Genomic DNA, 25,231 nt, shown 5'->3' on the forward strand with positions numbered 1-25,231 from the left:
TTGTTGTTGTTTAGTAATTTAGTCGTGTCCGACTCTTCGTGACCCCATGGACCATAGCACGCCAGGCACTCCTGTCTTCCACTGCCTCCCGCAGTTTGGTCAAACTCATGTTGGTAGCTTCCAGAGCCATTGTTATTAGTGGCCTTAAAAGCAGCTTTGCTACGTGGGAAGGCAGAATAAATTATTCTTATTAAATATGTAAGATACAGAGCCTTAATACAGACAGAACAGGTTTGGCAGCTCAAAGCCCCTTTACAGAAGGTAGATTGAGAAGAGGGGATTCCCCAAATTATGGCACTCCTTAAAAGCTGCAACTTTAGAGCCCTCGAGTCTAGACAGAACTAATTTCTTTGTCTGCTAAAAATAGGGATTAAACATACCTGACAGTACCATTCCTTCTTACATGTGAAAGCTAAGACACTTGGGGCTAATAACCTGGCAAAATTCCAATAGCTACTTTGTTAGGAGACTGAAGAAAAGGTCTGCAAAAAACCCCAATATTCCTACCTAGGAGCCACAACAATTAAGAATGTTGAACTGACAGCGGAAATTACACCGAAAAGCCCTAAGGCTTAAAAATAGAGAGCAATTTCAAAGACTATCTCATCTACTATATGGAATGCATAATGGTTAGAAAATTTATTTTAGAATGTTCCTGATCTACTAAGACATGCCCCACAAAACTCCACTGAACTGACTCGCATGCAAATCAGCTCTTCTAGATACTTTTCTGGTTTAGTTCTAAACCTCTTGTTTTACATCCAGCGGTTAAAGAGGAATGGGAAGGATCCTTGCTGTACATGTGCATGGTACCCCAAGTTCAGTCCCCTCAACTACCGTGAGTTAAGAGGTGTGGGGCTGAGACAGATGCACTTCCAGAGCCATTGGATAATTGAGTTTGAAGATTGGCAAGACTGGGCTCAGGTAGCTGGAAAGGAATTAGTTGGAAATGACTAGGTACTGTTGGGTAGCAGGCACCAACTGACAGCAGCTGCCCACGATCTTGCAGTCTGCTGGTGAGGAATACACTTCTTATTTATCACTGTACTGTATGTATTTCTGTTTTAACTGATCTACTACAGATATAATTCATGCATGCATTTTAGTGCTGTTTTATTATACTTTGTTCATACGTTTAATGTGCATTGTCCTGGGTGCTTTCTGAAGAAGGGCAATTTAGAAAGAATGGGGAGGGGAGAGAAGAGAAAATTCATCTCATCACCCACATGCATCTCTTCATTTTGTTGTAGTAATTAACCAAAAGCAATGGTGTCCCTTCAGTACTGGCACCATTCATACCATACCACAGATATTCCCTTTGTCTGTCTTCCTTCTGTCCTGAACCGGTTCACTGGTTGGACCATTCCTGGAGCAACCTTAAATGGCTTCTTCCTTCCCTAGCATCTTACAAGTTCTTGCTGGAACCCAGAGATCTGAAATGTTTCCTCCAGCCCAAGCTTTCTCAGAAAACTGCCCATGTAAATGGATCCTTTCCCTCGCTCAAACCTCTTCTTGACTCTGCCACTGCAACATCCTCTCTGCCTGGTCTTCCCTCCTGCCTTTCCCACATCTCTAATCCATTCAGAATGCCTCTGAGCTCACCTCTCCGCTGCTGCTTTGATCGTGTCATTCCCCATCAGCTTACTTTTAAGCCTCTCCACCTCTGTGTCCCTTCCTTCCCCTTACATCCCTTCTTGCTTACTTCAGATTCCTCCAGTTGTCTCGGCCTTTAATTCCAGTCTCTTTACAGCAGCCTTCCTTTCTCTCTTCTTAAGCCCCCCCCCCTCAAAGTCCACTTTTGAGCAAAGCGTATTCTGATCCACTCTGAGCTTGAACAGCTTACCTGCTCTGTCTCTTTCACACACCTCCCAAAATATCCTAACACAAATCGTTAAGGTTGCTGGCACACATTAATGCAGATACCTAAAATTCTTTACACGTATAGCTAAAAAATGGTGGGTGGGTGGGTGGGTGGGTGGGTGTACTCACAGACATGTGATAGGAATATTCAAACCCAAAAGCTGGGATTGGCCTCATTTCCCTGTGGAATAAAAGATGGATGTACTGCTGCATGGTGTGTGTGTGTGTGTGTGTGTGTGTGTGTGTGTGTGTGTGTGTGAAGAGGCCATAAGCTTTCTTGGTTGGACCATGAGTCAATGGCAAAGCTTTGCATGTAGGTTCAATCCCCGGCGTTTCCTGATAAAAGGATCAGGAAGAACACAATTCCCCACAGAGGTCAGCCTGGAGATGATTCCTGTTTTATATCCATTATTGTCTTACCTATTAAAAAAATACATTATGAAAGAGTATTTAGTTCATCCTGCTCTCGCCAAGAAACTCAATGTGGGAGTAAGTTAGGTGCTGTGTCTGCCTACGTGAGCATGCACAGTGCGGGTGGCGCTGTGGTCTAAACCACTGGGCCTCTTGGGCTTGCCGATCAGAAGGTTGGCGGTTCAAATCCCAGCGATGGGGTGAGCTCCCGTTGCTCTGTCCCAGCTCCTGCCAACCTAGCAGTTTAAAAGCATGCCAGTGCAAATAAACAGGTACAGTACCGCCACACAGAAAGGTGAAGGGCATTTCCGTGTGCTCTGGTTTCCGTCACGGTGTCTCGTTGTATCAGAAGCGGTTTAGTCCTGCTGGCCACATGAACCAGAAAGCTCTCTGCAGATAAACACCGGCTCCCTTGGCCTGAAAAGCAAGACGAGCGCCGCCACCCCATAGTTGCCTTTGACTGGACTTAATCGTCCAGGGGTCCTTTACCTTTAGCTACTTGCACCTGCCTCCAAACCACTTAGTGATGGGAATGCGAATCCAGGTCAAAACTTAGCCCTAAAGAGCAATCTAAAAATCCACAGAAGATGCCAAGAGTGTTCCAAAAGTCTCTCCTGCCTGCTCTGCTGCTTTGTTCCCAGACAGATAGGTTTATTTACTGATACAGCAGTGGAAAACCTCAGGCCTAGAGGCCAAATGCAGTCCTCCAGGCCTCTCTAGTCAGGCCTTGGAAGTATCCCAAGGCCACACAGGTCATTTTCCACAACTTCAGGTGCTTTTGCCAGGCAAGAATGTATTCTCATAACGTGATAAGGGTTCTTGCTTGCCTTGATGAAAAGGGGCGGGTGGGTGTAGAAACCTGAATTATGCATGGATGCAATACAGTCTACTGTACAAATCACATCCCCCACCAACTTTTTTGCCTCTGCCCGCTACAGGCATACGGCCCCCAGAAGCTTCATTGGAAGGGAATGTGGCCCTCAGGTGGGACAAGGCTCCCCACCCTTGACTCAAGCTTCAGCATTCACCCATCTCTCACAGGCACTGCCGCATTTGCTTGTCTTTCTCAGGCAACGCGTCTCAGTGGCTCTCCCACGTAAGCTGTCTAAAATTTAAATTAGGACTTGCCAAGAAAGCTGAAATCTTAATTTGCCTCTTACTAAATAACAAAGGCTTGTTTCTTTGACCCACAGCATTTATGGGGCATGTCTGGAGGAGGCACTTAATCACAATAATTTGTAGTGGCTCAGAAACTTTCAGATTTCATGACAGCCTGGCATTAAAAAACGCCACAAAACCAGAATGACAAGCTATAAGGAGCCCCAAAACCTCGTTCTGAGGCTGGCTTTGGATTTTAATTTAGAGAATTCGTGGTTTCCCCCCCTTTTTTAACTAAGATAGCTCTGTCATACGATGTCCATGGGACTATCCTGAAGGAAACCAGACTTGCAATTTCAGTATCTAACGAACGTAAGGCCAAAGAAAACAGGAAGCGTTTATGGGCTAAGACGACCCAGCTTATTAACTCAACTTTGTGATTCAAAAGCACTTCACAAAGACCTAGGTATATTCAAGCACAGCATGTTAAGCCTACAAAATTGTCAGCAGGCTGTACGCAGAGAACACACACTTACCAGTACAAACAAGGCTGCCGCGCCAGGAAAAACACAGTAAATTATACATCAGAAATAAAGAGCTGCTACTTCCAGCCAGGCTTTTGAAGGCAGAGCTATGTAGGACATGCTCAGTGGGAAGGCACCATGAAAAAGCAGGTACAAGCGAGCAAACCTCTTGTTCTAATCTCATCGCAGCCACTTAAAGATTTCCCACTGCTGAGAAGCCTGTTGCACTTTTCCAGGAAATAGGAAATCACTAAGCTGGTCACCCACCAGGATCTATTCAATAAGGCCTCTCGGCATCCTTCATTCTGCACTAGATTTGAGAAGATATTTATGTACTCAAGTCTTCTCCCAATCCTTGCCAAAACCTATCAGACAATCTTATGCTTCAAATGTTTCGTTTTCAAAAGGAAAAAAAAAATCACAAAGCAAATTGCTCAAAAGCCACATAGAAAAATACCGTAATAATAATAATTTATTATTTATTCCCCAGCCACTCAGGACGGCTTCCAACAAAATACAGTGGTCTGTTCAACATCAAAAGCTTCCCTAAACAGGGCTGCCTTCAGGTGTCTTCTAAAAGTCTGGTAGATGTTTTCCACTTTGACATCTGGTGGGAGGGTGTTCCACAGGGCGGGTGCCACTACCGAGAAGGCCCTCTGCCTGGTTCCCTGTAACTTGGCTTCTCGCAGCGAGATTGCTGTTCAGAGGGTTTGGTTTCATGCCGAGCAGTAGATACAAAATCATGTGATCTACAGAGGCTCAGGAGCAAGATCTGAAGAGCAAACCAATGAGCTAAGCTGAAGTCATTTCCCCTGCAGAGAAGAAGAAAGAGAAAGCCCAGGCACTCCGTCCCCCCAATACCAGAAAGCCATGCATCAGGGGTGGGAAACCTGTGGCCCTCCAGACTTGGCTGGACCACAGCTCCCATAACCCCTGATCACTGGATAACTTGGTAGAGGCTCATAGAAACTGGAGTCCAGCACTGTCTGGAGGAACACTGGTCCCCTACTTCTCCCATAGATGACGTTCTAGGATATGATGTTCAACCATCTGCCTAGCAGCAAGTGTCAGAATCCCCCAGTAGAGACTAGTGCTCCACTGGCTTCCTGTTATTTTCCAAATCACTTTCTGATCCTAACCTATTTATTTCATGCCAAGTCACCCACCAGCTGAGGCCACCTTCTCTTTTATGTTTCCTAAACGCAATGTAGACAATTCCTTCTCTACACAAAGGGTGTCTCCGTTGCATCTGTGAGCTGCTGAGCAAAAGATCTACAACAGGCCCATCCCTGGGCAAGAGGTCTTCTCCAACCATAGAAAGATAAAGGTAAAGGTAAAGGGACCCCTGACCATTAGGTCCAGTCGTGACCGACTCTGGGGTTGCGGCGCTCATCTCGCATTATTGGCCGAGGGAGTCAGCATATAGCTTCCAGGTCATGTGGCCAGCATGACAAAGCCGCTTCTGGCAAACCAGAGCAGCACATGGAAACGCCGTTTACCTTCCCGCTGTAGCGGTTCATATTTATCTACTTGCATTTTGACGTGCTTTCGAACTGCTAGGTGGGCAGGAGCTGGGACCAAGCAACGGGAGCTCACCCCGTCACAGGGATTCGAACCGCCAACCTTCTGAGCCCTAGGCTCAGTGGTTTAACCCACAGCGCCACCTGGGTCCCTAAAGATAACGACGCTCATTTCAGTACAATTGAGTACATAGAAAGATAACGACGCTCAATTCAGTTCACAGATTCACAGTTCACAGGGTTAATGTAGCCCTAGGCTCAGTGGTTTAACCCACAGCGCCACCTGGGTCCCTAAAGATAACGACGCTCATTTCAGTACAATTGAGTACATAGAAAGATAACGACGCTCAATTCAGTTCACAGATTCAAAATCTCAAATCCACAGAGAATGGTCTCCCGAGCTTCACAAAAAACCCAAGTGAAATACATTTAGGTGCCTGGCAAAAACATGCCTCTTCTGCCAGGCCTATGGATAATTAAAACCATCTATGGCCTTTTAAACTGGGGGTGGGCTATTGTTTTGTTTGTCACTATGTTATGTATTTTTGTGTTTTTATATCACCCTCGTTTTTCAAAATCCTTAAATAAACGGACAGAGTTTTCCTCCCTTTCTCGTAACAAGCGGACTCGTGGACATCCTATGAAGCTGCATGTTGGAATATTCAAGACAGATAAAATAAAGTACTTCTTTAAGCAGCACAAAGTCCAAACTATGGGACTCACTCCCACTGGGGGCAGCGCTGGTGACCAACTTAGATGGCTTTAAAATAAGATTGCTACTGTTACTCATTTCATTTCTACATCGCTTTATATTTTTAAGAAAAAATCATGGAAGAGAGGGCTATTGACGGCTACTAGCCATGCTGGTTACGTTCTACTCCCACTTTTGGAGACAGTATGCATCTGAATACCAGTTGCTGAGAGTCACAAGGAGCGAGAGAGCTGCCTTGTCCTGCTTGCGGGGTTGCCTTGTAGGCACCTAGTTGAGCACAATGAGAAGAGGATGCTGAACTTGGACAGCAGCCCAGCTCTCCTTAGGTTCTTAAAATGTTTTAATCTTATTGCATAGTAGAATCTCAAAATCTCTGCAAAGTGCCCAGTTAACACCAGAGTTTTACAAGGCCCTTCTCAGCAGAGATATGTTCTATTGTGTGCTTTAGGATCTGGAGAAAAACTGATTGAAATTCCGCACAAAGATGAAGTCTGTTGAAGCAGTAAGGATAGAGTTTGTTACCTTTTATAGATGAAATATATCCTTCAGCGGAAAATAGTCCCAAACGTATTTCGTCTATGAATGTGGGGGCCACGGAAGTCTTCACAGCATTCCACAACTCTAAAACAGCAAACAACAAAGGAAGAGGTGAAAACACACCCATAACTTGTTGTAAGACATAGCCCTGCGAAGAGAGATTAGTTAAATTTACCTAACAGTGTGGATGACAGCAAAAGCATGAAGCAAAGTCTTTTTTCAAAACCAGGCTGGCAGCACCTGACATGAACCATCTTGAGCATTTTGATGCCTTTTAGTTGTAGCCTTACTAGCTTATTTCCCCATGTAGCCAACAGATGAAACTTTCCTCATGACTGAATGGGAAAAGCTTCAGCTGCAAAATTTATTATACAACTGTTAAAAGCAGGAGAACCTTGCCAGTATTTTTTAAAAAAAAACTTATTTTCAAAAAAAACTTTGACCAGAGGGTGACAGCCCAGTAGCTGCTTCCCAAATTCCCATATAAAAGCAGTATCATAGAGGCTCCTGCAAAACAAAAAACGTCTGGGAGGTGGGGGGGGGGGTGGAAATAATCTTTGGCGGAAAGTTCATTAGGCATCAAAGAAGCAGCCTGGCCAAGATCACTTGCTTCAAAGCCCACGTTTATCTTCAGCCTCAAAATCAAGGCTATTAAAAAAGCACCTCACTATTCAACCAACCAAATTATGTCCAAAACTAACTCCAGTAAAATGAATATGATATGGAAAATAAAAGAGATATTCTCAGATATGAGTGTAGTGGGACAGGTCTCAGCTATTAACAAAAAAAAAGCTTAACATGGGACAAAGATAAATCACAGCACCTGCACTAACAGACTCCAGGTAAAAAAAAGGTAAAGGACCCCTGGTCTGTTAAGTCCAATCAAAGGCGACTATGGGGTTGCGGCGCTCATCTTGCTTTCAGGCCGAGGGAGCCAGCGTTTGTTCACAGTTAGTTTTCCAGCTCATGTGGCCAGCTGAACGAAACCGCTACTGGCCCACAGAGGACCATGACAATTGCCAGAGCGCACGGAAACGCCGTTTACCTTCCCACCGGAGTGGTACCTATTTATCTACTTGTACTGGCGTGCTTTCAAACTGCTAGGTTGGCAGGAGCTAGGAAAGAGCAACAGGAGCTCACTCTGTTGCGGGGATTCGAATTGCCAACCTTCCGATCAGCAAGCTGAAGAGGGACCACAGCACCACCCGCGTCCCAGACTCTAGGTACTGTATTGTCGACAGTCCAAAGACTTCCCAAAATCCAAATCATGCACATGTACACAACCTGCCAAACAACATTTTCAAGGAGTAACACAAACACAGGCAACAGACTGGGCAAACACCATCATATCAACCCTCTGTAATGTCTTGGCATATTTCCCTTCAGGCACCTTCATTCCAAGTTGCATTCCTAATTTCAGAAAGTCATCTCTAATGTTATTCAACTTCATTTTATTAAGTTTGTTTCACAAATGTGCGCACACATTTGCGAAGGCAACTAGGGACACAGGCTTACATCCAAGACTCTTGGAACAAACTACCTGAATAGCCCAGTACTAAGTGATTCAGATGAAAGTTTATGTGAAAGATCATGAAGTAATGCATAACCTGTCACTCTTGTAGTTTCAGGATACATATTTGAATATGTAGCTGGGTGCATTGCAGTGAAAGAGAGAACACATGCAAAAGCACAGAGGTGGGCATGAATGAAGATTCTTCTTCTTTGGCAATCACTTGTAGCCGAGTAAGATTGTCCTCCATAAACACAATTTTAACAATGGGTCCGTAAGTGACTGCGGAGGCCAATTCTGGATCCACACGTCTTTCCACAGTGGATCCGGGCGGGAGTTGATCACAGTGTGGATTTGCCAAGCGTGCCTTCCTCTTAGCACGAGGATACATGGACAGAAATCTAGCTGTTAAAGGAGATCATTCAGTTGGTGTTTAATCAAGTTACAAAGGGCTTGCTGAGGAACACTGTCAGAATGGGCTACAAATGACACCGTCAAGAATGGATTAAGAAGTGAAGGAGGATTCATTAGGAGAGCAGAGGTAGTAGTAGTAGTAGCAGCAGCAGCAGCAGGAGGAGGAGGAGGAGGAGGAGGAGGAGAAAGGTAAAAGGTAAAGGTAAAGGAACCCTGGACGCTTAAGTCAAAGGCGACTATGGGGTTGCGGCGCTCATTTCGCTTTCAGGCCAAGGGGGCTGGTGTTCATCCACAGACAGCTTTCCAGATCATGTGGCCAGCATGACGAAACCGCTTCTTGCGCAATGGGACACCATGACGGAAACCAGAGCGCACGGAAACACCGTTTAGCTTCCTGCCACAGCGGTACCTATTTATCTACTTGCACTAGTGTGCTTTCGAACTGCTAGGTTGGCAGGAGCTGGGACAGAGCAACAGGAGCAACGGGGATTCGAACCGCCGACCTTCTGATCGGCAAGCCCAAGAGGCTCAGTGGTTTAGACCACAGCGCCACCCGCATCCCCCAGGAGAAAGGACTGTGAGATGACTCACAGGGAGAGAAGAACATCAATAGAAGTTGCATGTCTTCTGTTTCTTAGCCTTATGAAGTCTTCAGCAGGTGACTCAAAGTTGATTTTGCAACTCTGGCCACCCAGGTTCTAGGTGATGCTCAGCAACCTGGGAGAATTCCAGACATTTTCCAACATTACTCGGGGCCTGGGGGGATTCCATATAGCCTTGTGCAGACTCAGACCAATGTTCATTTAGTCCAACATGCTATTTCTAGCAGCAGCCAGCAAAACGCCCCATCAAAGCTCACCAGAGAGGACACAAATGTGGCTGTTTTCAACATTAATCACATAAACACATAATCTGAATGCACTCATAAAGACAAAACAAAAATAAGCAGGCCAAAGAGAAGGAGCGCCTAGACCATCTCCAGAGAGCTGAGTGACAGTGCTCACCTAAGCCTCTAATATCACCCCCATCATGCACACTACCACTATCCCTTGCACATCTCGATCCATCACCCAACTCTTGTGTCACCAGGGGAAAGAGTCTCCTTTTCAGAGGGGGGATTTTCTTGTGCCACAAACAGACCTTGTTCCCGAGCTTACATAAGAACGTAAGAATAGCCTGTGGTGCCTGTCAGTAGCTATGCTTCATATGTTAATGGGTGGCAGAAAAATGCTGTTTTTCAGAGCTTCCTTTTTTCTCTCTTGTCGGAATGAAGGTTCATCACTAACGCAGCAGGAATGGAAACCTATGCATTTCTGAGAGCTAAGAATAAGATGAACTGAAATGGGCAAGTATCTCCCCATCCCATAACTCATGGCAGAGGCTGATGCTAAAATCTGTTAAACTAGCTGGCATGCAGGCTCTCCCCCCTCTCTCTGTCACACACACACAACACACCCCTTCTCAATCGATTCTTCCCCCATGCCTGCTGGAAGGTTATTTCCTCTTACAGTGGGGAGGCAGCAATGCCTGCAGCCTAGTGATTTTAGAAGGCACAAAAGGAGAAATGTACAGATATGTGGCCATTGGCCACAGACAGTGTTTCACCCCTATCATCCAACCTTGTCTTCTGGGTTCTCTTGCTTTAAATAAATAAATAAAATCCCAATTCCTGCATGATACTCCTTGTTGCCTTTCATAGCCAAGACTGTTTAAGGAAGCAACATCTCACATCCCTTCACACAAATTAGGACCCATCACTCAATTTACCTAATCGGCAGGTTGCTCCTTAACACTGTTTGTCATCACAACCAGGTTGTCAAAAAGCATTAAGGGGTATGGATTTTTACCATATTTTCAAATCAACGCAGGCTCACTATACAAAATCCTGACTATACTCCTGAGTAAGCTCAACAGTTCTTAGTGAACTGGTCACAATGACTGCCAGTCTGTTACTGGCCACAAATCAAGGTTCTGCTTTTAGCAATCAAAAGTCCTAAACAACTTGGGATGAGGCTATCCAAGGGACTGTCGCCTTGTCCACTCTATGGGGAACTCAGAGTACCGTGTTTCTCATATTTTAAGGCATCCCCAAAAAATAAGCCATGACAGGATTTCAAAGGGTTGGTGAAAAATAAGACATACCCCGAAAATAAGCACTATCGCAAAGCCCCGACCGAGCGAGAGGCGAAGCCGCGGGACCCAGCAGGAGCTCCCTGCCTGCTTCCCCGAGCCGTAGCGCATCGGGGGACAGAGCCGAAGATCGGCGGGCGCTCCTTGCTGGGCTTGACAAGCCCGGGAAACAGCGCCCGCCGATCTTCGGCCCTGTGCTGTGTGACGGGCGGGGGTGGGGGGGAAGCGGAGATCGTTCTCCGCTCTCCCCCCACCCCCCGCCTGTCACCGAAGATCGGCGGGCGCTGTTTGCTGGGCTTGACAAGCCCGGCAAACAGCGCCCTCCGATCTTCGGCCCTGTGCTGTGTGACGGGCGGGGGGGGGGGGAAGCGGAGATCGTTCTCCGCTCTCCCCCCACCCCCGCTTGTCACCGAAGATTGGCGGGCGCTCCTTGCTGGGCTTGACAAGCCCGGCAAACAGCGCCCGCCGATCTTCGGCCCTTTGCTGTGTGACGGGCGGGGTGGGGGGGAAAGCGGAGATCGTTCTCCGCTCTCCCCCCACCCCCGCCTGTCACCGAAGATCGGCGGGAGCTCCTTGCTGGGCTTGACAAGCCCGGGAAACAGCGCCCGCGTGCACTTTATTAAAAAATAAGACATCCCTTGAAAATAAGCCATGTTGTGTTTTTTTGAGGAAAAAATTAATATAAGACATGTCTTATAATATGAGAAACACGGTACCATAAGCCTGAGAGATACATTTAGCCCAGGCATCCCCAAACTGCGGCCCTCCAGATGTCTTGGCCTACAACTCCCATGATCCCTAGCTAGCAGGACCAGTGGTCGGGGAAGATGGGAATTGTAGTCCAAAACATCTGGAGGGCCGAAGTTTGGGGGTGCCTGGATTAGCCTATGCAAGAAACCAAGGCTTTTCAGGCAGGTGCCTCGCATGATGGTGTTTAGGTATATACTGAATACATGTTTGTTTACAAAGGTATTCCCTGAGGTGTAACCCAGCCATTTGTGAAAGATCAATTTTATATCTGATAAAACTGTTTCATCGTTTTTAGAGTTTGTATGCACAGTTTTATTGTTTTAGTTTGTTGAATTGATTTTATTGTTTTACAGCTTTATTGTTTTTACTCTGCACACCATTTTGAAGGCTTTATACTGTGAAATATACATTTGTTTATTATTATTAATAATAATAGCAATAGTATAAGTGCAGGGGTCAGCAACCTTTTTCAGCCATGGGCCAGTCCACTGTCCCTCAGACCATGTGGTGAGTAAGACTATTTGGGGGGGGGGGGAGAGAATGAACGAATTCCTATGCCCCACAAATAACCCAGAGATGCATTTTAAATAAAAGGACACATTCTACTCATGTAAAAACACGCTGATTCCCGGACCCTCCATGGGCCGGACTGAGAAGGTGATTGGGCCGCATCCGGCACCCGGGCCTTAGCTTGCCTACCCCTGATTAAGTGCAAGCCATTCTGGGTGTGTATTTTGTGTGGCATAAATTCACTGGGAAACATTAACTGAATTTCAAATCCAAGTTTGATCCTCCCCTTTCTTTTTAAACTAGGAGAACTTAAGACTGAGGGGGATCTTGTGCTTCAACACAACTGAACCTTTGAGCCCCACCTTCCACAGGGGCAGTAATAAACTTTGGTTACTGGAAGGATATTTGATTTGGTTGTGTTTCTTCACCTGTGCTTTTTTTGGGGGGGGAGTTTTGCAATTAAATGAAATCCCTCTCTCGACTTGCAGGATGTGGACACAATTATTGGCAAGAGTCTGAGGATGTGTACTTTTCCCACAGATGCTGTCTGGCTAGATTTATAGCCGGTAGAAGCAGGCTGGCACGTTGAGGAGGATGAAAAGGCATTTGTAAAGGGACTCCTTTTGGGGGTGGGGAAGAAGAGCACGCATGGGAACAAAAAATATATATAATACCATAGGGGAAGAGGTGACACACCCAGGGGACATATTAACTGAGATAAAAGTCTATTTTATGGAAAGTGACTTCAGATGATTTGCATGTTAACACATGCAGCTCAGAATCCTGGAAACCAAGCAAAGTTGCAGGACTGGGGGGTGGGGAATGCAAGCATCAAATTGAGTGCAAAACTTAGCAACTGGGAAGGAAGCTAAGTGGTTGAGTTGCTGACTGAGGCTGAAAAACTATCATTCTCTTTAATCCAAAATAATTCTCATCCTCCTAGTTCACATCTTAAAAATATTCACCATAATATACTTGTTCTCCAAGAGTACAAAAGGTATTTAAATAAGGGTATTTAAAAGACAAGTGCTGTGCATTATCTTGTCCCTGTGCTGTGACCCAATTTCCCCAGTGTCATAACCTGCCTCAGGACCAGAAATGGGAACCATGGTTTCGAAGAGATTGCCAGTTCTGACTTGGAGCCAAGGGATGGTTCGTGGCAATCACAGATGCCAGATGTAAATGTAGTAGTTAGTGTTGGTCCAGGACTGGGGAGACCTGGGTGTAAATCACAGAACCATTGAATTCCTCGTAAGAAAACTGTTAGTACATTTGCAAAGCTAAGCAGTGCCCAATATGGTTTCAAACTGGATGGGGGGGACCCCCCGCATGCTGAGATTCCTGCATTGCATTGCTTGGTGCACCTTCCAACTCTACAATTCTCTGATTCTCTGAAGTCTACTGGGTGACCTTGGGCCATAGCTGCCAAGTTATCCCTTTTTTAAAGGGATTTTCCCTTATGCTGAATAGGCTTCCTCGTGAGAAAAGGGAAAACTTGGCAGCTATGCCTTGGGCCATTATCTCTCAACCTAACCCTCCTTCACATGGTTATGGGGAGGATTAAAATTGAAGGGGGCCAAATACACTATCCTGAGCTCCCATGAGGAAAGGGATATAAATGTTATAATAAATAAGAAGTCTACTTGACATCAGTCTCAGAGTGTGGCAGCTCTGAAAAAAGCAAATTCCATGCCAGGGATCATTAAGAAAGGAACTGAAAATAAAGCTGACAAAATCATAATGTTGTTATATAAATTTATGGTGTAACCACATTTGGAATACTATGCACTGTGTACTAGCCAGGCTGGCTATGCTCTACCTTCACAACTGGAGGTCCTAGTGCTTGCTGGAAACCATGGGAAGGAGACTACTCTTGTGCTTCGATCCTGTTTGTGGGTTTCCTACAGGCATCTGACTGGCCACTATGAGAACAGGATGCTGGATTAGGCGTCTGATCCAGAAGGCTCTTCCTGGGTCCTTAAAATTTAGAGGTGTCCAAAAAATTGCCAAAGCTCTGGCTCAGATTTGAGCTCTGAGGCCCATTAAAAACCTACCTCAAAGGAGAGGAGAGCTTCACAAGCTCCCAAATTCTTCTCCAGCTTGGAAAAAAAATCCCAACCAGAGAAGAATTCCAAGCTTATCCACCGCATGTAACCAGAGAGGGAAATAAGAACATCTGAACTCCTCCTTTCTTCTATTCACTCAGTAAGTATAATTTAAAGGGATGAGAGGAAGGGGTTTAAGGGGGGCAATTCCCAGAGAAAAACTGGCTCAGAAAAACAAATCTTTTCTGACTTTTGAGGGAAGAGCACCACTTGTTTCCAAGCCATTCCAATTTGCCCATCTCAATGATATTGCTAACTTTCATGTGGTCACTACCCCATACTCCCAGAAATAATGAGCCCATGAGATGTGGGCTGCAAGACAATGCACACTATGGCTGAATGAATGTTGTACCAAATTATTTGCTCTTCAGCAGCTCTTATTTTCCATCTGCACCAGGAGACGGTTGTGGCAGCAGAAATCTCCACAGGTGAAAGCTAAGGCCATTCTGTTCATCAGAACACAGCACTTCAAAAGACCATGTTATTATGTGTTCATGAAAAGATACACTGACTGCAGTTTTACACAAAGTGGTCACATTCCAGTGACAGAGAAAGAAATGCAGCCAAAGCAGAAATACGTTCTCTCTCACACACATGCTCAGCCACTTTTCTTCTAGGACTTGCTGTTGTTTTAATAATGGCATTCGATGTGTACAGAGACAGCTTCATTTTCAATATTATATTATGTGTTTGTTTAGGTCAGGGACTCAACTCCCATACCTATCCTACAGCATAGGATCCACTCTGAATTTTACGCAACCCACACACAGCCTCATCTTTTTAACACTAAACATGATTTAGCATTGCATGTAAATGCAACCCGTGAACACACAATTGAAGCAAAAAAGGGAAGGGGACTAGGGGGGGGGCAGTCCAATGTTTAAATAAAACATGTGTTTTACTTAAGATGAAATAGTTGCACAACACAACCATAAAATCTCCCTTGTCTTTTAATATTCTGAACTTTTAACAGAGCTGTAGGTGTCTTCTCTGCTCATCACAACGAATTTCCAACCATGCTACCATTTCCACTGCTTAAGTTTATGATGTAGAAAGAAAAGTTTGTCATCCATAAAAGATGCCAATCCATTAAGTCGCCCCTCTTAATCAGAACCTCATTTTGGAACTCAAATGTTTTCTGCACACAGATCTCCTCAGGCTCTTTCTCTCAACTGATTATTTGATGGTTTTAGGCATCATTATCCCTTATGCATTCTCAGCAATATTTTAAAGTGTGCCATGCCAGGATTATAAATTACTGAGACAATAAAAAAAAATCACAATTTTCTCTGTAATTATTAATTCATCCTCCACCTGCAAGTACAAAACCCCAGCTCCAATAAAGCACTAGATGTATTTTCAATCTGTTATTTATAAAACACAGAACAGAGAGATCTTATCCCTTTAGGGGCCTCTGTTTGTACAGTCCAAACAAACCACCCATCTATATAAATTTCCCTCTAGCACTGTCATGAGTACAACAGAAAACCACGTTTGTAAACTTGTTTACTAGCTCTGCCACTTTCTGCTGCAATGTGAAATTTATTTATTTCTTAATTTAATAAATTTACATCCAGCCTTTCAGGGAAACTTCCTTGCAAGCTGACTTACAACAATATATTACAACAACACATTTGCAACATCATAAGGGAAAATAGCTAAAAATAAAACCACACAATCATAATAAAATTAAACAGCAGCACTAGCAGGTGGTCATCAAAGGATCCAGTCCAGGACAGTGTACTCTCAGCTAGAGGTATGGTATACAAGTTACTACAGTTAAGCACTCACGTAATAGCCATAAGGAATTGTATGCAGGTGAGGAGGAATCTTTGATTTTAGCTATAAGAATCAGACTCTGGTTCTTCCCATCCTTAGTCCTCCCTTCCCCTCCCCTCTTCCCCTCCCCTTTAATGCCTAGCCACACACTTACCCATCCCATCCCAGAAGGGTTTCATCCGAGTGAATAAAGTGGCAATTAACTTCCGTGTTGTACACAATTTGCAATTCTGCTCTGTCTATAAAAGGACTAGTAAAAATGGTGCATGCTATTAACTTTTCCAGACTTATTCACAAAGCGTGTTGGTCTGACGTAGTCGAAACAAAACAAAAAAAATTCCTTCCAGTAGCACCTTGGAGACCAACTAAGTTTGTCATTGGTATGAGCTTTCGTGTGCATGCACACTTCTTCAGATACGAAGATTCTTGTGCATGCACACAAAACCTCATACCAATGACAAACTTTGTTGGTCTCTAAGGTGCTACTGGGAGGAATTTTTTATTTTTATTTCGTTCCTTCTAAGCCAATATTGTTTCCCTTAACTGACAGCTGTCCTCCAGTGTCTCATTCTTCCATGTCCTGATACCCAAGAGATGCCGAGTGCTGAATCAGAGACCTTCTCCGTGCAGAGCAGATGTTCTACACTAAGCTATGGCCCCTCCCCTAATTAAGAGCACTACTTGTTGCATCAAGCTCCTGTGGCACCCAATTAGGTAATGACACCAAAGAGGCACTCCTAATTAATAAGGAAGTCCTCCACAAGCCTATACACATGTGGATATCTCAACCAGAGCCCAAGACAGCTGACTAGATTATTCCTCTTTAAAAACACTCAAGGTGGCACACAATTAACTCCAGAGGAGGAGTACTCTGTGAAGGCAATTCTTTTGAGAGGCTTGTATTTCTCTCAGCAATGTTCAGCTGCTAAATAGGCTACACAAGGAATTCAATGCAAAATAATTGCGATGACCAATAAAAAATAAGCCACATCATTGAGATATAGACAATGTAATCTCCAGAGGGAGAGACAACAGACTGTCCTAGTCTGTTGAAGCCACAATAGAGTCTCGTAGCATGTTAAAGTCAGACAAATTTTATTATGGCACAGACTTTCATGGACTAGAATGCCCTTCATTAGATGCCTGAGTTTCCTGCATTGTGGTCCATGGATGCATGTAGTAGATTAGGAAGGAACTGGTAAGCTACTTGCCTAGAAGGAATTGTTGCTTGGCCCTGGAAATTCTAAGGAATGGAGAGCCCCCAAAAGATAATCTAATTTTATGTATTTATATAAATCTCCAGCATCCCCTTCTTCCCTAGGCTCCAGGGGGTAAAACAATGATACAGGCACACTTAAATAATCTTAATGATCATACAACCAACCACTACAAGCAGGGCTGTCTTAAGCATTTGCGGCGCCGGGGTGCAAACATCTGCCCGGCGCCCCCCCCTGGTTGCCCAGTCCCAGGTGTGCAGGAGGGCGGAGCCAGCCAGCCGCCTCAGTATCTCGCTGGCTTGCCTGAACTCGCGGCGTAGAGCCGCCCACAGCAAAAGAGCCCGTCATGGCGCTCTTCCCCACTAAACTCTCGTGCCCGAGAGCCCCGCACCCCTAGCACCTATGGGTAAGATGGCCCTGACTACAAGGAAGTTTGCAAGGGGGGCCTGCAATAATATGTTGACTGGTAGTTTGCTCCAGACGGTTATGGCCAGATTGCTAAGCGCTTTTCCAGGATACTGGAAACTGGCTAAGATGTGGCCCTCCAAATGGACTTGGATCAGCTCCAGCTAGCATGGGCAGTGACCAAAGATGATGCAGTCCAACATCTGGAGGGCTGTGGGTTAGCCGCTCTTGATTTGTTTATCTACCATGTTTCTCCAAAAATAAGACACTGTCTTATATTTATTTTTCCTCAAAAAAACAACAACACTATGGCTTATTTTCAGGGGATGTCCTATTTTTTCCCCTCCTCCATTCTATCCCAGTTCCTGCCTCTCCCCACTGACAGTTTCTTCCCTCCCAGACACACAAAACCCCACACCATTTGAGTTATAGTGGTGCTGTTTTATGAGGCAGTTCATCCTCCTTGGGGTTACCCCCACCCTGCCTGCAGATTTCTTTGTATTCTGCAAACCCTGACACCTCTTCCAATACCATTTTCTTATTTGTGTGTGGTGCCATTTTTGCTACAATAAGAGAAAGCACAGGAAAAATTGAATTGTTACTGGCATATACAGAGGAAGAGGAGTAAGATACTTACACATCCTCTGAAGCAAACCTACATCACCCTGTTCTTCCACTGTGTAAACACCTCAGACAAGGCAATGATTCTGAAACACCCAAAACGTGAAAAAGCTCGACTCAATCAATATGAATAGGGACAAGTGGCACGCAAACATTAGGCACCTAACCTGAGAGACAAATCCCTAGCATTCCTTTATACAAACATTTCCTAACTTCTTGCTCACCCTATTCTGAAAAAAACAAAAACAGGCAACTCCCGTGTTTCATTAAAATGCACTAAACAGCTTGCACACACACTTATACATGCATATTTTACACACGCCTACCAAATACAACCAAAGAGTCTTAGATTTTTCCCCCTACATAACAAACAGATCAGACAGCATCCAACATCAATCTCAGACACGGCAAGGAATATGATCCGTTCAAAGCTTGCAGTACTTTGAGATATGGAAGAGACTTGCAGGAGAAAGTATCTCGGGGACATAATTCTTGAAACACTCAGGACTTAAGCTGCCTCGACTGCTGTCAGATGCTTACGGGCTAGATAATGGAATACATAAGGCACACCCAGAACAGCTGCAGCCCAACACATCATGCAGAGCACAGGAGATAAACATTTATTTAATCCACCCTATAAACATGAAAGGAAGTAACTTCTCTGTCTACTTAGAAAATCCTCTCCAGAAAACCTTTTATGAGCAACTCCCTATTATCACCTTCCAGGGAAAATTCACAATGGCGAGGTGTCAAGACCAGGACTGGCATTCAGTCACAGAGGGCACTTGCTGAAGGTCCTAGGGCCCCTAACTGGCCCAACCTGCCACCCATTCACTCATCACTCGGCCAGACTCCCACCCACAGCAGCTGCTCAGCTCACCTCTGTCCTGACAGCTTCTTCACCACCTCCCTGCAAAAAGGCCAAGATGATCTTTCCAGAGGCTGGCATTATGGGCAAAGTGGCCAGGCATCACCTGTGCTCCTGCAGTGGTTTGCCACAACAGCTGGGAAGGCTCTTAAAATATAGAAATTTTTAGAGCTTTTTCAGAAACACATAGGTTTTTTAAGTCTTTCTAGCAAGCTGTGATAGCGGCACAGGTATTCTCCTGGCCACCTCTTGGCCCTTTCACAGAGTCCAGACAGTGGATTAAAGGGTAGGTCTATCCTAACAGCTTTATCAACCATAATTTGGCACCAGCAGGACACTTCAATTATGCAAAGTTGCTGCAGCAATATAGGTCACGACATATATAAGGTGGCCTTTGCTATTGGCAAATATTTCTTCATGTCTTCCCAAGAGCAACGGTAACACACATTTCTAAATTGCAACTCAGCCTTTTAATCACAGGGCTATCATGAATTCTTACTCAGGGAGACTAGCCAGTTACCTAGTAACCACCTGGCAGCGGAAAGCAAGAGAGAATGGACTGTGTGTTGGGCTAATTACCAAACCATATGGGAAACACTAGACTAGATCTGCAGAGGATAAAAAGAGTAGATTAGCTAGCATATTATAAAAATTAACCACAACAGGAGACTTTTGAGCCAAAATACGCGAGCTATTTCCATGAGAATAAAATCACAGGCATTTATGAGTCCTGTGGATCACACTATCATTAAAAACAAGCAACCCATTTAAGCAACTATTTGTAAGATAAAAGAGCATTACCGGTATTGTATTTATTATTCCATCCACTGCAGCAAACGGTTTTAGACTGAATGATCGTTTACCAGAAGGAGCAATTTCTAGGAAATTGCAGTTCAAACCTCCATCTTATTACTCCCTTTGTGATGTGCAGATATAGTCCATGGGAAAGAAGAAGAAAAATCGCAAAGCAACATACATAAACTAGCCTCTTATGACACAGCATCTGCAACGGTAAGGGCTTATTTTACTGTATCAATGTCTGTGTTTTCATAAGATAGAATTTCTAAGTCTGGAAAAAGAGCCAACTTGTAACCCAGCTGCAACACTGTCTGAGCAGGGAGATCTTGGCTTCAATTGTTTATGCTCAAATAACCTCTAGGTTATACTGCTGCAATGTGTTATATGCAGAGCTGCATTTGAAGAGAGTTCAGAAATTATAGCATAGATTAGAACAGGCACCCCCAAACGGCGGCCCTCCAGATGTTTTGGCCTACAACTCCCATGATCCCTAGCTAACAGGACCAGTGGTCGGGGAAGATGGGAATTGTAGTCCAAAACATCTGGAGGGCCGAAGTTTGGGGGTGCCTGGATTAGAACATGGTGGCTAGACTGGTAACTGGGACAGGAAGGCAGGAACATTTAGCACTAGTTCTGGCCCACACTGGTTGACAATCTGTTCTCTGGGCCCTATTCAGAGTGCTGGTTTGACCTACAACGTGGAACCTGCCCAGACTCCAAGATCACCATTTGAGGCCCATCTCTGCACATCACCTCCAAGGGAGGCCTGGGAGACAGCAACAAGATTATGGTCCTTTTCTGTAATACGTTTCCGAGCACAATTCAAAGTGTTGGTGCTGACCTTGAAAGCCCTAAACGGCCTCGGTCCAGTATAGCTGAAGGAGCGTCTCCACCCCCATCGTTCTGCCCGGGCACTGAGATCTAGCACCGAGGGCCTTCTGGCGGTTCCCTCGCTGCGAGAAGCCAAGTTACAGGGAACCAGGCAGAGGGCCTTCTCGGTAGTGGCACCCGCCCTGTGGAACGCCCTCCCACCAGATGTCAAAGAGAAAAACATCTGCCAGACTTTTAGAAGACATCTGAAGACAGCCTTGTTTAGGGAAGGTTTTAATGTTTAACAGACCATTGTATTTTAATATTTTGTTGGAAGCTGCCTAGGGTGGCTGGGGAAACCCAGCCAGATGGGCAGGGTATAAATAATAAATTATTATTATTAATTATTATAATAGCTCCCCATCTTGTTGGAAGCCGACCAGAGTCGCTGGGGCAACCCTGTCAGATGGGCAGCATATAAATAATAAATTATCATCATCATCTATGCTCTCTCCAGGGAGGCCTGCCTGGCACCACTGTCATCATTCCAGTGCCAGGCAAAGCTTTTTATGGCTATTTCCCAAGGGTTTGCACAGCACCAACAACTGAATGTTTTTATTTTACACTTTATTCTATGACTCAAAGTCACTCCTTCTAGATAAATACAGAGTGAACATTTAAGTGGCGATGCGCAATCACTCTGGGAGGAGGAGAATGGGAGCTCAAACTCTTGGGTTTGGTAGAGCAGTTTCAGCTGTCCTGTCCCCATCTGTTTATCAGGTAGCTCAAAGTCGGTTCATAGCAGTACTGCTGTTTTGCAAATGGCAGCTTGCTACATTTGGGGCTGATCAGAGACACTGAAATGCCAAGGCATTTTCAATGGAAAGACTTCTGTTTCATTATCAGTTCCACATTATAATATGCTAAGACTACATTTGGTAGTCTTCTGGGTTATGATACATCTGCATAATTTGCCTTCGAGGATATCTGGGAGGGCATTATCAACTTTGATAAGAAGGGCTGGAGGAATCACTTATCCCATTTGAAAACAATTATCATTTTGTTTCCTTGGGCTTAATTCAGCTATGATTTGTTAATGCACTCAGATGTGACGCTAACGGTGTGATACAGATTACAAAATTAATAGCAATTGTGCAGTACAAAACCAAGTGCAAGAAATCTATAGAGCCCACATAATAAAGTTTAGTAATAAAATAATTACAAAGTGAGATTATATCACTTTAAACTTTTTAATAAGTTCAGTAAATACAAAAGGACATCTTGATTCTGATCTCATCAGTCCCTCCATCACAGTTGTTTTGTGAACAAGTCAGAGGGGTCAGGCTGAGGGAATTGGGCAGACAGGAAGACAGCCAAGATCTCTTGGGACATGGCTACCAACTCCCCATTTGGGCTCTTGGGAAGCTGTGCTTGCTCCCTTCAGAGCAAGTACAATTTCGCTGCTCTCTGTAGGACTAAGACAAGAGTCTCTGTGTTGCTTTCCACAGCTGGTACATTCACCGGTGACACGAGAGATTCATATACGTAAAAAGGGATCCACAATTCCACATGCCATGGTGTGCATTTGACCCCTGTTGGATACAGATTGCCTAGCCACAGCTATTCATGTCCTAGTAATTTCGGGGTGGATCACTCCAATGTGCTTTATGCGGGGCAATGTACTTTTATGAGGCACACCATCAATATGCTGATGACACCTAGATCTACCTGTTCCATCCGAATCAGGAGTGGCGGTTGAGCTGCTGAGCCATGGCCTGGAGGCAATTATGGGTTGGATGTGAGCCAATAAACTGAAGCTGAATCCAGACAAGGTAGATGTGCTATGTATTTGGGGTTCTTAAGTACAGGAAGTAGAAATGCTACTAGGTATGGACAGGGTTGAACAGGGTCATTATTTGGGGTGGTCTTTGATGCAGTACTGTCCCTGAAGCCCAGGTGGTTTCAGGTTGCCAGGAGTACCCATTTTGAACTGTTGTACCCTGACTTCTCTAGGGTGAAGGGGGGGTAAGGCACATACGTAATAAATAAATATGTTTCTCTAATCCAATATAAACACTAGGATTTTGAAAACTCAGATACCTCTATTGTTATATTACTTATGATAAAGGTAAAGGGACCCCTGACTGTTAGGTCCAGTCGTGGATGACTCTGGGGTTACGGTGCTCACCTCGCTTTACTGGCCGAGGGAGCCGGCATTTGTCCGCAGACAGCTTCCGGGTCATGTGGCCAGCATGACTAAGCTGCTTCTGGCGAACCAGAGCAGTGCACAGAAACACCATTTACCTTCCAGCCACAGAGGTGCCTATTTATCTACTCGCACCTTGACGTGCTTTCGAACTGCTAGGTGGGCAGGAGCAGGGACCAAGCAACAGGAGCTCACCCCATCACGGGGATTCGAACCGCTGACCTTCTGATAGACCACAGCGCCACCTGCGTCCCACTATATATGTAGGTGCTAATTTTGTACGTTGGAACTCATTATAACCTAAAACAAATGGGTAGGCAAATATATCACTGTTGATAAAGCGGATGGTCTGCTTATGGGAAAATCTACCCTGAGGTGCTTCTATTAACATGGCAGGATCAGGCAATTAGTTTTTAACCTTGTTTAAATTTAAGAACGTCTTCTTAACTGGATTATGGACAAATTAACTGGCTTGAGGCTTTACATGACTACACAGACCAATACCCCAGAGAGATAAAAATAGAAAGCTTATTAAGACATAAAGATAAGCAGGCAAAGTCCTATGGGGTACAGAGTCAATGAGCCTGGGGGGAAATGTTGATCTGGTCAAATGTTCATAGTTTTACGAATCCCTAGGAAAAACACTACTCAAATTAGGTACCACTAACCTTGCTGGTAAGGGATTTCTACGTGGTCAAAATAATCATATTGGCCTGAGGCTTGCAGACCTCTTAGGCCTCCCCTGCGCAGGAGAATAAGATAATTTAGCAAGTGCTTGCTCAAGTACTAACTTTAAGAGAAACAAGGACCATGATGGGAATTAGCATGACCTTCTTCATAGTGGCCCCTGAGTTGAGCTGCAAAATTTTACCTCAGTATTTTCATTGAGGAACCTGTATAAAGCTCATTGACATTGCTTAACGTCTGGAGATTGCAGAGGTTTCAAACTTTACTGCTGCTTTTGGAACAGGGTGCTAGAATTAACTTGGTGTGTTATATTTATGGTTTCCTATGTAATTAAAGAGTTATTAATAATTATATTGGGATCCTTTTTTCCTGTCATGAATTGCCTAGAGCTTACCAAGAGGCAGGATACAAGTGTTATAAAACAAATAAAGAGTCTGACATCTGAAGCTCTGCTATTTTTCACTTCCATTTCAATTAACAGCAAAAGGCCAAGGGAAGATATGATTGTGCCGCTGTGGCTGCCACTTCATTTTTGTTATCTGCAACATTATTTTTTATGCTAATTTTAGTGTTTTGTATTTTAGGTACCTTTCATAGTTATTTTCAGCAGCTGCTTTGAAAGGCCCATTTCTAAATTAAGACACGCATTTAACTATTTTTTTTTAAAAAAATCTAACCTAAAATCCTTCCTTGAACATAACGGCAATTTATTGTTCTCTGTATTTTCCAAGCAGTCTCAAACCTGCACCTAATGGCTTTCAATTAGCAGATCTAAAAAAACCAAAATATGGATTTCATTAGGAGAAATGTGAAACAAAAATAGTATCCTATTCCTCAACAGTTCACATTCAGGTAGGTAGCCATGTTGGTCTGACACAGTCAAAATAAAAAATAAAATATGTTCTGGGTATAAGCTTTCGTGGGCATGCACACTTCTTCCGATCAGTAGCACCTGAAGATACATGAAGAACTGTGCATGCTACTGTACAATTTTCTCAACAGTCCAGTTAGCAGTCCTTGACAGAGTCAAAATCAACTTGCTTTGAAGGGCTAAAGGTAAAGGTAAAGGGACCCCTAACCGTTAGGTCCAGTTGCGAACGACTCTGGGGCTGCGGCGCTCATCTCGCTTTATTGGCCGAGGGAGCCGGTGTACAGCTTCCAGGTCATGTGGCCAACATGACAAAGCTGCTTCTGGCGAACCAGAGCAGTGTACAGAAACGCCATTTACCTTCCCGCCAGAGCGGTTATCTACTTGCACTTTGACGTGTTTTCGAACTGCTAGGTTGGCAGGAGCAGGGACCGAGCAACAGGAGCTCACCCTGTTGCGGGGATTCGAACTGCCAACCTTCTGATCGGCTGGTACCTCCTAAATGCAACAGCCTGTTATTCCTGGCTCTCTAGGGAACACCTGTGGTGTATCTTTGTCATCACAGGGATTCAAAGAGGGGAGAGACACTACAGTGGAAGTGATCATCACCTTAAGAGTTTATCGGCCCTTCAGTGAAAGGAAGCTGTGGAAGTTATGCTATCATCCGGAACAACAAGCTGCTTCCCTGCAACCAGTCACCTGGCCCCAGGCTCCCTAAGACCCACAAGCCCCCTTTCAGACTCTAATGCCTTGAGAGTGATGTTCCTGCCCCTGGGGTGTGGAGAAGTGGGATGAACCCTGAAGATCACAGCCAAATTTCACATGTGCTTGGGAAGTTAGTAAAAGTTACTGAAAGCTTACTCTGGCTGACTTTGCATTCTTTCTGAAATT

At 44.6% G+C, this 25,231-nt stretch overlaps 1 protein-coding gene across 4 annotated transcripts in view; it reads right to left on the reverse strand.

Annotated features, from left to right (window-relative positions):
* The window catches only part of FAM168A (family with sequence similarity 168 member A), a 149,992-nt gene that overhangs the window by 114,160 nt on the left and 10,601 nt on the right, over positions 1-25,231 (reverse strand). For all 4 annotated transcript variants that reach the window (XM_060273943.2, XM_088668861.1, XM_060273942.2 and 1 more), the window contains exon 2: positions 6,648-6,746. The gene's annotated coding sequence lies outside the window, so the exon portion shown is untranslated. The remainder of the gene's footprint in view (positions 1-6,647; positions 6,747-25,231) is intronic.

Source organism: Zootoca vivipara, chromosome 4 (assembly GCF_965207765.1).
Source record: "Zootoca vivipara chromosome 4, rZooViv2.hap1.1, whole genome shotgun sequence".
Classification (NCBI taxonomy): domain Eukaryota; kingdom Metazoa; phylum Chordata; class Lepidosauria; order Squamata; family Lacertidae; genus Zootoca; species Zootoca vivipara.